The sequence below is a fragment of the Marmota monax genome, unplaced genomic scaffold, assembly GCF_021218885.2.
Source record: "Marmota monax isolate L192 unplaced genomic scaffold, Marmota_monax_Labrador192_F-V1.1 WCK01_AAM20220418_F8-fsc00080, whole genome shotgun sequence".
NCBI lineage: Eukaryota > Metazoa > Chordata > Mammalia > Rodentia > Sciuridae > Marmota > Marmota monax.
In genome coordinates this window covers 720,221-732,092 of record NW_026694750.1, presented here as the reverse complement: position 1 = coordinate 732,092, position 11,872 = coordinate 720,221, and the positions used below count along the sequence as shown (strand labels likewise).

The 11,872-nt window shown below is 56.5% G+C and overlaps 2 long non-coding RNA genes across 11 annotated transcripts; one reads left to right on the top strand and one right to left on the bottom strand.

Annotated features, from left to right (window-relative positions):
- Positions 1–1,277: 1,277 nt before the first annotated feature.
- Positions 1,278–8,683, bottom strand: LOC131423409 (uncharacterized). The gene is made up of 5 exons (XR_009224912.1): positions 8,260–8,683; positions 6,971–7,134; positions 4,572–6,667; positions 4,419–4,473; positions 1,278–4,072 (listed from the first exon to the last, which is right to left on the bottom strand). It is a non-coding gene; the product is annotated as an uncharacterized LOC131423409 (long non-coding RNA).
- Positions 1,433–10,384, top strand: LOC124079373 (uncharacterized). Of its 10 annotated transcripts, XR_006847313.2 has the most exons (7): positions 1,436–3,933; positions 4,036–4,113; positions 4,854–5,040; positions 5,524–5,644; positions 5,756–5,844; positions 6,063–6,449; positions 6,579–9,103. It is a non-coding gene; the product is annotated as an uncharacterized LOC124079373 (long non-coding RNA). The 10 variants fall into 10 exon arrangements; XR_006847312.2 differs by having other exon boundaries at positions 1,433–3,933; positions 5,756–6,449; XR_006847308.2 differs by having other exon boundaries at positions 1,441–3,933; positions 5,524–5,844.
- The last annotated feature ends 1,488 nt before the right edge of the window (positions 10,385–11,872 follow it).

The following is an 11,872-nucleotide window of genomic DNA, read 5'->3' as shown; positions in this document are numbered from 1 at the left end:
CTGGCTGGCCTTCCGCCCAGGACTTTCTCCCCAGGGAAGGTGGCCGGCACCACAGGCTCCGAGGCTGCCTGTGTCTTCCTACCCATGGCTTGTGACCTGAAGTCACCTCCTGCCCCCACTTAAAGGATCACACAGAACAATGCCAGGGACTGGGAGAATAGGCAGGGCATGTCGAGAAAATCGGACAGGGACATTGTACTAATTCAATAGCGCCCCTCAAATTCATGTGCACCCAGAAACTTAAGGTGTGGCTTTGTTGGGAAATAGGATCTTTGCAGATGTCATTTGTTAAAATGAGATCCTATTGTTGGTGCACACCTGTAATTCCAGCAATTTAGCAAAATCTTATCTCAACATAAAAAATAAAAAGGTCTACGGGGCTGGGGATGTGGCTCAAGCGGTAGCGTGCTTGCCTGGCATGCGTGCGGCCCAGGTTCGATCTTCAGCACCACATACAAACAAAGATGTTGTGTCCACCGAAAAACTAAAAAATAAATATTGAAACTCTCTTTAAAAAAAATAAAATAAAAATAAAAAAATAAAAAGGTCTAGGGAGGAGCTGGAGTTGTGGTTCAGTGGTAGAGCACTTGCCTAGCACGTGCGAGGCCCTGGGTTCGATCTTCAGCACCACATAAAAATAAATAAATAAATAAGGTATTGTGTCCAACTACAACTAAAAAATAAACATTTTTTATAAAAGACTGGGGATGTGGCTCAGTGGCTAAGCACCCCAGGTTCAATTCTCAGTACGTTAAAAAAAAAAAAAGAAGAAGAGAGCCGCAGAACATCCCTGGGTGGGACCACTTATGAGAATAAAGCTGACCCACAGCTTGGTTGTCCCCCGTTGGTGATTCTGAAGTCCCTTGTGGTAGGATTTTTTTTTTTTTTTTGCTTGATATGAAGTGGCTTTGGACAGAATTCCAGGCTTTTGAAGGATAATTTAAAATACTGTCATTCACCAGCAGTGACAGATGACAGCTGCTCTTGGGACCCCATTAGTCTCTTTGGCTCTTCTGACCCTGGGGTAAGGCTCACGCTCACTGTCCCCACCCAGCCACATGGTCCCCTGGCCGACTTCACCAGTCCCGAGGGCCAGCTCCCAGGGCCCTGCAGCTCTGTCAGTTTCTGCCTGGGCGAGTTTTCAGTTTTATGTCCCCTGGGGTGACCCCTGTCACCCAGCACCTCAGCTATTCTTGGTCTCAAAAGCAAACAAACAACCATGAAGGAGACTTTAAGATTCATTCAGAAAAGGAACCCGAGGTCCAGGAACCCTCCTCCCTTCCTGTGTCACACAGACACCCAGAGCCCCCCCCCCCAGGCCCGGGAAACACTCCAAGGTGACTGCAGGGAGCACACGGGGTTGGCCGGCCTGCTTCCTTTGACCTCGGGAGCAGAGCCTGGGCCCATCAGTGCCCTGACAGAGGCTCTTATTTAATCACACTGGGTGCCCCCCAACACACACCAGGAGGTGGTGGTGGCCAGTCAGGCCAATGCCAGTCTCTGCTCTCACCCACCACTCTGTCCCCAAGGGGTTCCCGAATGTATCAGGAAGGTGGCCTTCTGCTGGTGACTGCTGCCAGACAGGGCCCTTCGGTGACCTCTCCTGTCCCTGGCCTGCCGTGGACATAAGTGCAGCTGCCCACACCCCTGCCCAGGCTTTGGTGGGGGAAAGGCCTAGGGGCCAGCGCAGATATACCACAGGCTCCGTCCAGCCTGGACAGTCCTTGTCTGCATCTCAGTGCCCGGGGCTGACTCTGTCCAGATGCAGAGAACAAAGGCAGGGAAGGGCTCAGGGAATGTTCCAGGTGTGGGAATCCCAGCGTCCCCTCCATCCCCTCCGGCCATCGGCGTTCAGCCGGGACTTCTAGTCCTCTTTCACCAACGCGGGGTGTTGTGCAACTGCTGCCGGCCAGGCTCAGGCGGGAACAGGAAAGGCCACCTCGCGTTGGAATGGGCCAGAAGCTCTTTCCACAGAGGTGACATTTTAATTGAGTCCCAAGGAAGGAGAAGGAGCCAGAGCAAAGGGCAGGCTGAGGAGCCTTGGAAGGCCAGGGCGCCGAGATGGGGTGCAGAGTGGGCGGATTAAAGGCCCCAGAAGATGCCTCACCTGAATCCCTGCAGCCTGCGAATGTCACTGTACCTGAGGAACAAAAGGTCTTTGCCAGATAAGGTGGCAGAATTAAGATGCTTCACTAAGATCCTTCATGAAGGATTCAAGATGGGGAGATTGTCCTGGATCACCCGGGGGAACTCCTCATGCAAAAGCGTCCCCACGAGAGGAGGCAGAGGAGCTAGCCCTACACAGGGCAGCCAAAGGGCAGTGGGAAGCAACTGAAGCAGGAATGGACGTGACGCAGCCACCAGCCAAGGCCACCTGCAGCCCCAGACACTGGAAGAGACAGAAAGGACACTCCCCTGGAGCCCCAGGAGGGAGCAAGGCCCTTCCTGTCTGATTGAGCCCAGTGGTGCTGACCCACACTTCTGGTCTGGAACTGTAAGATAATTTTGTATTGTTTTTAAGCCACAAAATGCTTGAAAATGTGTTAGCCACAAGGGGCAAGAGGATGGTTACCCAGACAGGTCAGGCGGTGGGAAAAATCCTCACCCCTTTTAAAGTGATTCGAGGCTAGGGAGGTAGCTCAGCCGTAGAGCGCTGGTCGTCACGTGCCAGACTGCGTCCAATCTCTAATGCTGCAGAGACAGAAGGGAAGAAAGAAAGGCGGAGGGTGGGGGGCAGATAGGGGAAGGAAGAAATAAATTTGACTGTTATAAGCAGGACGTGGTGGCTCATGACTGTAGCTGCTGTAGCTTGGGAGGCTGAGACAGGAGGTTGCAAGTTCAAGGCCAGCCTCAGCAAATTGAGTGAAGTCCTAAGCAACTCAGCAAGACCCTGTCTCAAAAAGTAAAAAGGGCTGGGGAGGTGGCTCAGTGATGGTGTCCCTGGGTGGAGAGAAAGCAAGCCCTCCACTCCTCTCTTTCTCTCTCGTCCCCACACGGTGACTTCCTTTAAACCCCTCCTGCCTCGCCTTGTGCCTGGGCTCGGGAGGCCATGGGAAGCTGCTTCTGCCACCCAGCTCCTGGCTGTCAGCACCCACAGTGGCAGCAGGATTGCTGCAAGCTCTGTCACTCTAGCAGCTGATAAACCCCACAAGCTGCGGATCTGGAGCCTGGGCCTCCAGCCCTGATAAGTTGGGGCTGTCAGCGCCGGGTCTGCAGCTGCCGCAAGCCAGGAGTCCAGGGCCTCCGCCCCACACACTCGGAACTTCCTGCTGCCTGTTTACAGCCAAGCCCAGGCCACCTTGAGGTGACCCTAGGAAGCCAGGCTTGCAGCAGCAGGAGAGGGACGGAGGGTTGGCCGCACGTGGGGCAAGTCCACCGTGGTGACGTTCTCCTGCCTCAAATGCCGTCCGGGGCCCTCATTTCCAGACGATTTCTTCTGTTCTCCAAGGGATCAGTGTGTGGGCGGCCAGAGAGAAGCCAGCAGGGAGTAGACAGAATTCAACCGTGATTGTCGGGAAGGCTCAGCATCCTGGGGACCCTTCCCAAGGCACCCTGCAACCCCAGAGAGTGGTTTTGTCCCTCCAGACACATTTGGTGATGTCCAATGTGTTATCTCCTGTTGCCACCAGGGAGGGGGGCTACCTACATCCCATGGGCAGATGCCCAGGGGCAGCTCAACACCCCATCACGCTCAGGAGCACCCAACCCAGCCCAGGCATCGTTAGTGCCGGAGTTGAGAAGCCCCAAGCCGAACACGGGAGCAAATCTGGAAGGGGGCCTCCAAGTGCCTCGCCCAGAGGGGCTAAGGCCAGTCCAAGCCCTGCTGGAGCCCGGACAAGGACCAGGGTCGCCTGTCAAAGGCCTCCCAGAAGACCAGGCGAGCCCTCATGTCCCCAGTGCTGGCACTTCCCCGCTCTTCAGGTGTCCATGCAGGTACTCCATGCCTTAGGCCAAGTTCATTCTAGGAACAACAGGGGAGTTACAGCCGTTGTTTCCAGGGTGCCAACAATGAGCTGGGTGCTACGGTTCCTGCAGGTGATGCTCCTCCCGGCGGTGCTCCCACACAGCAGCTCTGGGTGAGGAGGAGGAACGATTACTAACCCCATTTTACAGGTAAGTAAAGTGAGGCTCAGAGCATTTGCCCAACTTACCTGAAGTCATCTTTATGGTTTAAATTATGTCCCTTAGAAAAGCTATGTTGAACCCCAAAGCCCCAGTACCACAGAAGGTGACCTTATTTGAAGAAAGGGTCTTTTCAGAAGTAATCAAGGTAAAATGAGCCCGCTGGGCATGGGCACATGCCTATCATTACAACTACTCTGGAGGCTGAGGCAGGAGGATGGCAAGTTTGAGGCCAGCCTGGGCAACTTAGCAAGAATGTTTCTCAAAATAAAAAATAAAAAGGGCTGGGGATGTACCTCAGTGGTACAGAGCTTGCCTAGCAGTTGCAGGACCTGGGTTCAATTCCCGGCACTGCAAAAAACGTGAAAGTACATAAATGAACTCATTAGATTGTGCCCTAATCCAATATAGCTGGCATATCATTATAAAAGAGGACATAGAGGACATACCACACAGGGGACCCCCATGTGGGGGCGAAGGCTGAGATTAGAGACCCAGGAGTCCAGGAACACAAAGTCCAGCAGCTGAGGGGGAGGGGACAGTTCCCAGGCCTTGGTCTCTGACTTCAGCCACTAGAACTGGGAGACAAGGAATTCCTGGTGTTTAAATCACCTAATCTGTGGGACTTTGTCATGACAGCTCGAGGCAACAGTAGGGTTGCATGGCCACCAGGGGGGCTCCGCAGAACCTGGAGTTCAGGCTCCCACTGGCTTCCTCCCCTCTTCCTGCAGCAGAAGCCCCGGCTTTGGCTCCCTGCCAAGGTTGCCACTCACAGGTGGGGACCTTCCTTCAGCACCTCAGACTGCTACTGGATGACACAGGTAATCTGTGGGCGCCAGCGCCCTGAGCTCGTGTGGCTGGGAGTTTCCTGTTCTGATGGAGAACGCCTTGGGGCCCCGTGGCCAGGGGAGCTGGTAGGTGAGTTCCCAGGAATGGAATCCGGCTCTGGGGGTCTGAATGATACGCCAAGATCAACTCCCACCTGCACCACCGCCGGCTGGTCTCTGGGGCTTCAGCCTCAGGGTTCCTGGGGGTGACAGGTATCCCGGGGGAGGGGGTTGTTTGTTTTTAAAAAGGTCTTGCTATGTTGCCTGGGACGGCCTTGAATTCACAGCACTCCTAATTCATGAGGTTTTTCGTGATGGCTGAATGGGTGACACCTGCCCCGTGCTCAGCTTGTCACACTGTACCCCCCAGTTGCAATCTGTCACCATGATTGTTACAATTATTCTGCCTTTGTCTTATGGTCCCTGGAAGACCAAGGAGGTGACTATTGATGATCGGCTTTGACCACTGAATTTGGTCTCTGGGTGTTGCCTGCCCAGCTTCTCAGGCCCAGAGTTTGGAGACAGGATCTGGATGCCCCAACCCCCGCCACCCCTGAATACTTTTTTTCTTTAGACCTGGAGGAGTCACATGGAAGTCACTTGGCCACCACAGCTGGTGTGAAGTGCTGTCGGCTGCTCTCACATTGCCCAGATTCTACAGCCCCCTCCCCACGCGGGACTCAGGGCAGCTGCAGGTGTGCAGTGTGGCCAGAGAGCGTCTCCGGCCCCGGGCTCGGTGACCCACACCTGGCTCACAGCAGCCTGGAGCGTGTGGAGTTCAGAGGACCCTCCTGCCCCGTCCACAGAATGGGTGACAAGATCCGTGAGCTCCTCGGCCATCCCTGGTAGAAGAGCTAGAAAAGCCGGGAGAGAAGTGGAGGTCGGCCCAAGACAGGTGACCATGGAGGTGCAGAGGCCTCCTGCTTTTGAGACTGACCCGTCCTGCCCTGCCCCACTCCCTGGGTGAGAGGGGCCCAGCCAACACCCACGACACCCACCATGCACTCTGCAAATACCCCAAATGCCCCTCCCTGTCCTCAGAAATGTGTGAGTCAAGAAAAAGAGAAAGACCAACTGTAGCTGTTGTCATTTTGCTATTTCATTAATTACAAGGGCCAGATCTCACCGGGACCCACCCAAACTCAGGAGTCAGTGGTAGAAAAATGATGGAAAGCCCCCAAGCATGGCATGGCAACCTGGAAGTTCAGACTAGGGGCCTGGGGCCTCAGGGAGAACGAGGGGCCAGGCTGGGGGGAGATGTGCCTGTCGTCTTCCTCGGTGCCCCCCCACTTCTGCCCTGATGCTCTGGGGGCTTCCCAGCCTTGACTCCACGCCCACCTGCTTGTCCACTTCTGCCTGAGTCTCATGGAACCAGGCTGCCAGGGACAGGAAGCCAGCGAGCCACCCGTCACCCGTGTGGTGAGCATGCAGACTGTCCCCAGGCCCTGGTTCAGCTGAGCCCCCACCGTATCATCTGGCTGCCTCCTTGGTGGATGTGAGGTATGTCTCCTTTCCCCGGGGGGCGCATCTCCAGTGGGGCCCAGCCACTTCCCCGCACTCTGGGCCCCTCTGTCCAAGTGTGACGGAGGCACTGCCCTCTTGGTCTCTGTCTCAATTTGTGTTTTCCAGCAGCTACTGAGCCCCGAGTCCTGGAGTCACAGTGGGGAGCCCACAGCGCTCTGCGTGGAGCTGATGTATCACCAAAGGAGAGAAGGGTCCTGCGGAAACGGAAAGAGAATAAGCCTCTCCGAGGGCCTGGGAAGGCCTTTCTGAAGAGGTGGCATCTAAGAGGAAGGAGAGGGAGGGCTGTGGACAGGCCCTGTGAAAGGCACTCGGTGTGTTGGTGGACAGGAGCGATGACCGTGGGCCTGGGCCTGGGGTGAGGGGTGAGCAGGGCCGAGCTCTGTGGGGCCTCCTTGACTGTGGGAGTCAGGTCTCACCAGGGGCCGTGGGCAGCCACTAAACTGAACAGAAATAGGCCAACAGGTCCCACTTGCCACCCTTCCTGCCTTGGAAAAAACCTTAGGATAAAAGGAAAGGACAAGGCCAGGCCCTGGAGAGCCGGAGAGGAGTCGTCTCTGTGCAGCAAGGCTGCGGGCCCTCGGTGTCCCATGCAGAGGCTGACTTCATGGGACTTCTCCTGCTGCCCCCGCGGCCATGTCCCTGAGGGTGGAGTGCTGGGAGCCTAGAGACCAAGGGGGGGAAGAAGTCTTGAGCTTCCTGACCCGAGGCCGGCTGGGCTGGGACTCCCAGGCCCTCAGGGCTCCTGGGCTGAGCACCAGGCTGCCAGACGGCTACCTGGGCATCCCCCCCTCCACCCGCACCCCCAGAGTAGAGCAGAAAGCAAAAAGGACGGTCAAAAAAGGAAAGCCACGGCTGGAAGGTCAGTCAGCACCGGGAACGGGCGGCTCTGCCCCTCGCCTTGGCGCTGGCCTGGCGCAGCCGGGAAGCGGCTGAAGCAGCTCCAGGGTGTGCGGGCGGGGCTGGCCAGGGGAGAGGTGCCCGGGACCACCAGCCATTGGGCGGTGCCATTGGCCTTGCAGGCTGACCTCATTGCCCAGGCCCGCAGGAGTGCTTCCTGGGGTCACATTCCGTGCTGAAGAGCCCCTCTCCAAGACCTTGGTTGGCGCCAATGTCTTTTTAGGAACCGAGGCTCTAATTTTAGTGTTCCGGCCTTCGACACCTCTTGAAATAGCTCCCTGTTTTCCCCTATGTTCCTGCCCCCTCCTTGGAGAAGGTGAACCCCCTGCGTCCCCGTGATCCAAGTTGGTCCGCTCAAGCCCAAGGCCTTGTATGGGTCTCCGTGGGGGAGCCGTGTCCCTGGTGTGTTTGTGACGCTGGACCCAGAGGACCCACCTCTGGCCAGCGCAGCTCACAGCCCCCACGTTGGCAGCGACACTGGGCAGGGCACGGTCAGTGCTCACCCCTCTTCCTCGTCCATCTGCCTTCCTCAGGGACATCATGGATTCATATGACCCAATCCAGGTTCCACCCCCTGAGAACCAAGGTGCCAACTCACCCAGCCCCACCTGTGGGACCCAGGGTGAGTGGGTAGCTCGGCCCAGGGGAGCCTCCGTTGCCTTCTCGGGTTCTGCACCCTCTTGTCCCAACAATGACAATTGCTAAGTGTTTCCTGGGGACTTGCTGTGGGTGACAGGTGCTTCTCGTGGATGGTTTCATTTGACTCCCTCAACTACCTTGTCGAGGTGGGTACTATAATTGTCCCCAAGTGCCAAAAGGTGGAACAGGAATTTGAACTCAGGAAATGCGGCTCCCAGCCCTTGCCTCATGGTGCCCGTGGTTCTCCTACCTGAATGCTCTTTGATCCCTGCGATGGCCTCTCCCCTTTGCCTTTGTCTCGGCCCTCCACTCAGTTCTTCTACCAAGCAGACCAGAGGTTCTGTCTAGGTTGCCTGAGGTCACACAGCAAACTAGTGATGGATGAAAACACTGCTCCAAAGGTCCAAGCCCCAGGTGGGATTCCAGGAAGGAACTGGAGCCTGGCTCAGAGGTGACGGCTCTGCGAGAAGGTCATGGTGCAGGCCACACCTGGGCAAAGAAGGTGCTTTCAGGAAACAGCCAGGGAGGGGCATCACGTCCTGGGAAGGCTCAGCCAGCTGCCCTGTCCCCAACAGCCCTGTCTGTCCCATGTGCTCTATCCATGCACAGGGCCAGAGAGAGCCTGGGAAGGCAGGGGCTGCCCAGCCTGAAAATGACCAGAGGGAGTGACTGCCACCCAGTGCCTCCCATTTAAATAATGCAAAGGCTGCAGACTCAGGTGAGTGGTGCAATGGGTGAAACCAGCCACGTGACACACAGCGCCTGACCCTCAGCCTGGCTGGGGACATGACAGGACATGGAGGGTGCTCTGGAGACTGAAGCAGCTTGAAGAGCCTGAGGGTTACCTTGTGGGAATATTTCTGTACAGTCAGACAAGGAAGTAAATTCTTTAAAATCCTGTGGAAGAATCTGATTTTTTTAATACTTATTTTTTACATATAGGTGGACACAATGTCTTTATTTTGCTTTACATGGTGCTGAGGATTGAACCCAGTGCCTCATGCATGCCAGGCAAGCGCTCTACCTCCTAGCCACAACCCCAGCCCCAGAATCTGATATTTTTAATGCCAGTAAAAAATTTTTTTAATTAAAAAGATTTTACTGCTGAATTTTTCAAACAAAACATGTCTGCAGACTGCATCGAGCTGGGGAGAGGCACGGAGAGGCAGCAGTGGCTGACGTGCTATTTCCCTTGTTTACAAGGCACACTATGTGGTCCCACTGTCACCCCAGCCCTGGAGGCAGCCTGGGCAAGTCAGCTGTACCCATCTGATGGACAAGGAAACCTAAGGCCCAGACCAGGGAAGCGCTTTGCTGGTGTCCAGCAGCAACTGGGGTCTCTGGTTCCACGCTGCTGTGTCAAGATGACTGGGGACGAGGGAGGGGGTGGGACAGTCAGGGCTGGGAGCCACGGATCCCAGAAGGGTTGGCCCACCCCCGTCACCTGGACTCCAGCTCCCTGCTCTAGACCCTGAGGAAAGCTGAGGCAGAGAAGAGGTTGCGGAGGTGCTGATGGGGCATGTGACACAGAGATTTGTGCAGATCCAAAGATGGCTCTGTCCCTCCACAGGGCACTCTCGGAATGCAGCAAAGAAGGGTCAGCCAGGCGTTGGTGACGGACAGATTCCAGTGTCAACCCTGGGAGTCTCCATCTGAGACCTGCCCCACCCCACGAGGCCACCCTGCCCACCCACACGCCCCTGCATCTCCCCTGCCCTAACTCATAATCTCCAAAGTGCCCTCATACCACTGTGGCTTGCCCACCTCTGGGGACCCTGAGAACTGAGACCCCCATCGGGGAAGGGAACCTAGGGCCTCCCACTGGGGTCCTTCCATCAGGCAGCAACAAACCGGTTTGCTGTCAACCTGTAGACCACCTGGTCCTCTAAAGGAGGCCCAGAGAAGCTACATGGGACCAAAGACAGCCCCCCCCCACCGGCTCTGCCCACCTGTCCCAAGGCCTTGCTGCGCACGAGGCCTGCGCTCTGCCCCTGAGCCGTGCCTCCAGCCCAGACTTGGTGTCTTCTTTCCCAGGCCACAGACACACTTTGGAAGCATCTGGACCCCTGGCTCTGCTCCTGCCCACTCGTCTGACTTGGTCACTCACTGTACCTTGGACTTGGGTCCACCTGTCGGGAGCCTGTGATATTCTGCTGCCCATTTCAGAACCAGGTGCCCCAGGCACAGCTTTGCCAGGGGAGCCCCACCTGGCCTTTCCCAGGGAACCCAAGACTGGGTTTTGCTATTCTTTAAAAAGGTCACCAAGGGGCTGGGGATATAGCTCAGTGGGTAGAGTGCTTGCCTCGCAGGCACAAGGCCCTGGGTTCAATCCCCAGCACCACAAAAAGAAAGTCACTGACCTCACATTAACGTTACGGTGCTTATCTTGTCCAGCTTTTTCTAAAAGAAGTGATTGTTCTTGAAGTAACGTGGAATTTCCCCTCATCCCCACTGTGAGTCACTAGAACCGGCAGTGGTGTCCCTAAAGGAGCTGTTAGTGCGGCTGTCAGGGCAGGATCTCTTGGGAGCGCTCCTCTGCCTTGCCTACTAACCTGGGGCTGGGTGGGGAAGGACTCAGGTGGCCTCAGGCTAGGCGGCTGACCTATCTTTTCCAGTTCTGGTCAGCAGCAAGAGGTAGTGGGCGGGTCACCCCGGTGAGGAGAGGGCCTCAGCGCCACCTGCTGGAGATCTGTGATAGCCTCCTACAGACCAAGGGCAGGGAGGGGAGCCGGGGCCTCTCAGGTTAGCGCTTACCCTTGACCCTGTGAACCCGTGCAAACGTTCTTCTCTCTGGAACCTCAGAGAGCGTCAGCTGGAAGGCTCAAAGCAGGAGCCTGACCGTGTAGGGGTGGTGGGTGGGTGGCCAGGTGGCTGCATGCAGGGAGGCCTGGATGGAGGCTCCACTGAGGGCCAGGCCAGGAGGAAGGCTGGCTGACCGCCATAAGCTGGACACGAGTCCAGGAAAGACCAGAGGGGCCAGCTGAGGCCGTGTCATCCCTATTTTTCTGGTGAGCCCCCGATTTTCCTAACAACCCTATTTGTGAGCCAGGGCCACTGTGACTTCCAGTCTCCCCCATCTTTGCTCTCCCAGGGCTGGCTGGCTCCCCACCGCAGCTCCCATTAATGTGGGGACTGGGATGACACGGACTCAGGAACCTGGGAGAAGCGGGCAGCTCAGCCCTGGGGGGGAAAAGGGGGAACCAGGGCAGTCCCCATCGCTAACAGCTATCACGTGTGTCCTGTGTGGGCCTATGTGGCCCAGGCCACAACACACGAGTTCTCCCTGTGACCTTGAAGGAGCAAGGAGGGAGGTTCAGACCCAGAGAAAAGCATCAATGTCCCTGGTCCCCAGGATCCAGTCCTGTGGATCACCTCCTGCTGCTTAAGACAAAGTGGCATCCCAGGCTGGTTGTGGAAGCCATCTCTAGAGCCAGAGGGCCTGTCCTGGTGGGTGTTTGTCCACCTTTCTGTCACTGTGACAGAATGCCTGAGGTAACCAACTTAAAAGGAGAAAAGGTCTATTTGGGCCCACGGCTTCAGTCCACGGTGGGCTGTTGGCATTATTCGGGTCTGTGGAGAGGCAGCACAGCGTGGCAGGAGTGTGTGCGGAGCAGAGCTGCTCTCCTCCTGGCAGCCAGGAAGAGAGAGAGAGAGAAAGGAGGAGCTGGGTCTCAATTCCTCCTTCAAGAGCACACCCCCAACAGCCTAACTTCCCTCCACTCGCCCCAGTAGCACAGGGGTCAGGGCCAAGCCTCCGACACACGAGACTTCAGGGAAGATACAAACTACGGCACCTGGTGCTCACAGATCAGCACTGTGATCCTGAACAAGTTCCTTTTTTTGGTACCAGGGATTGAACCAGG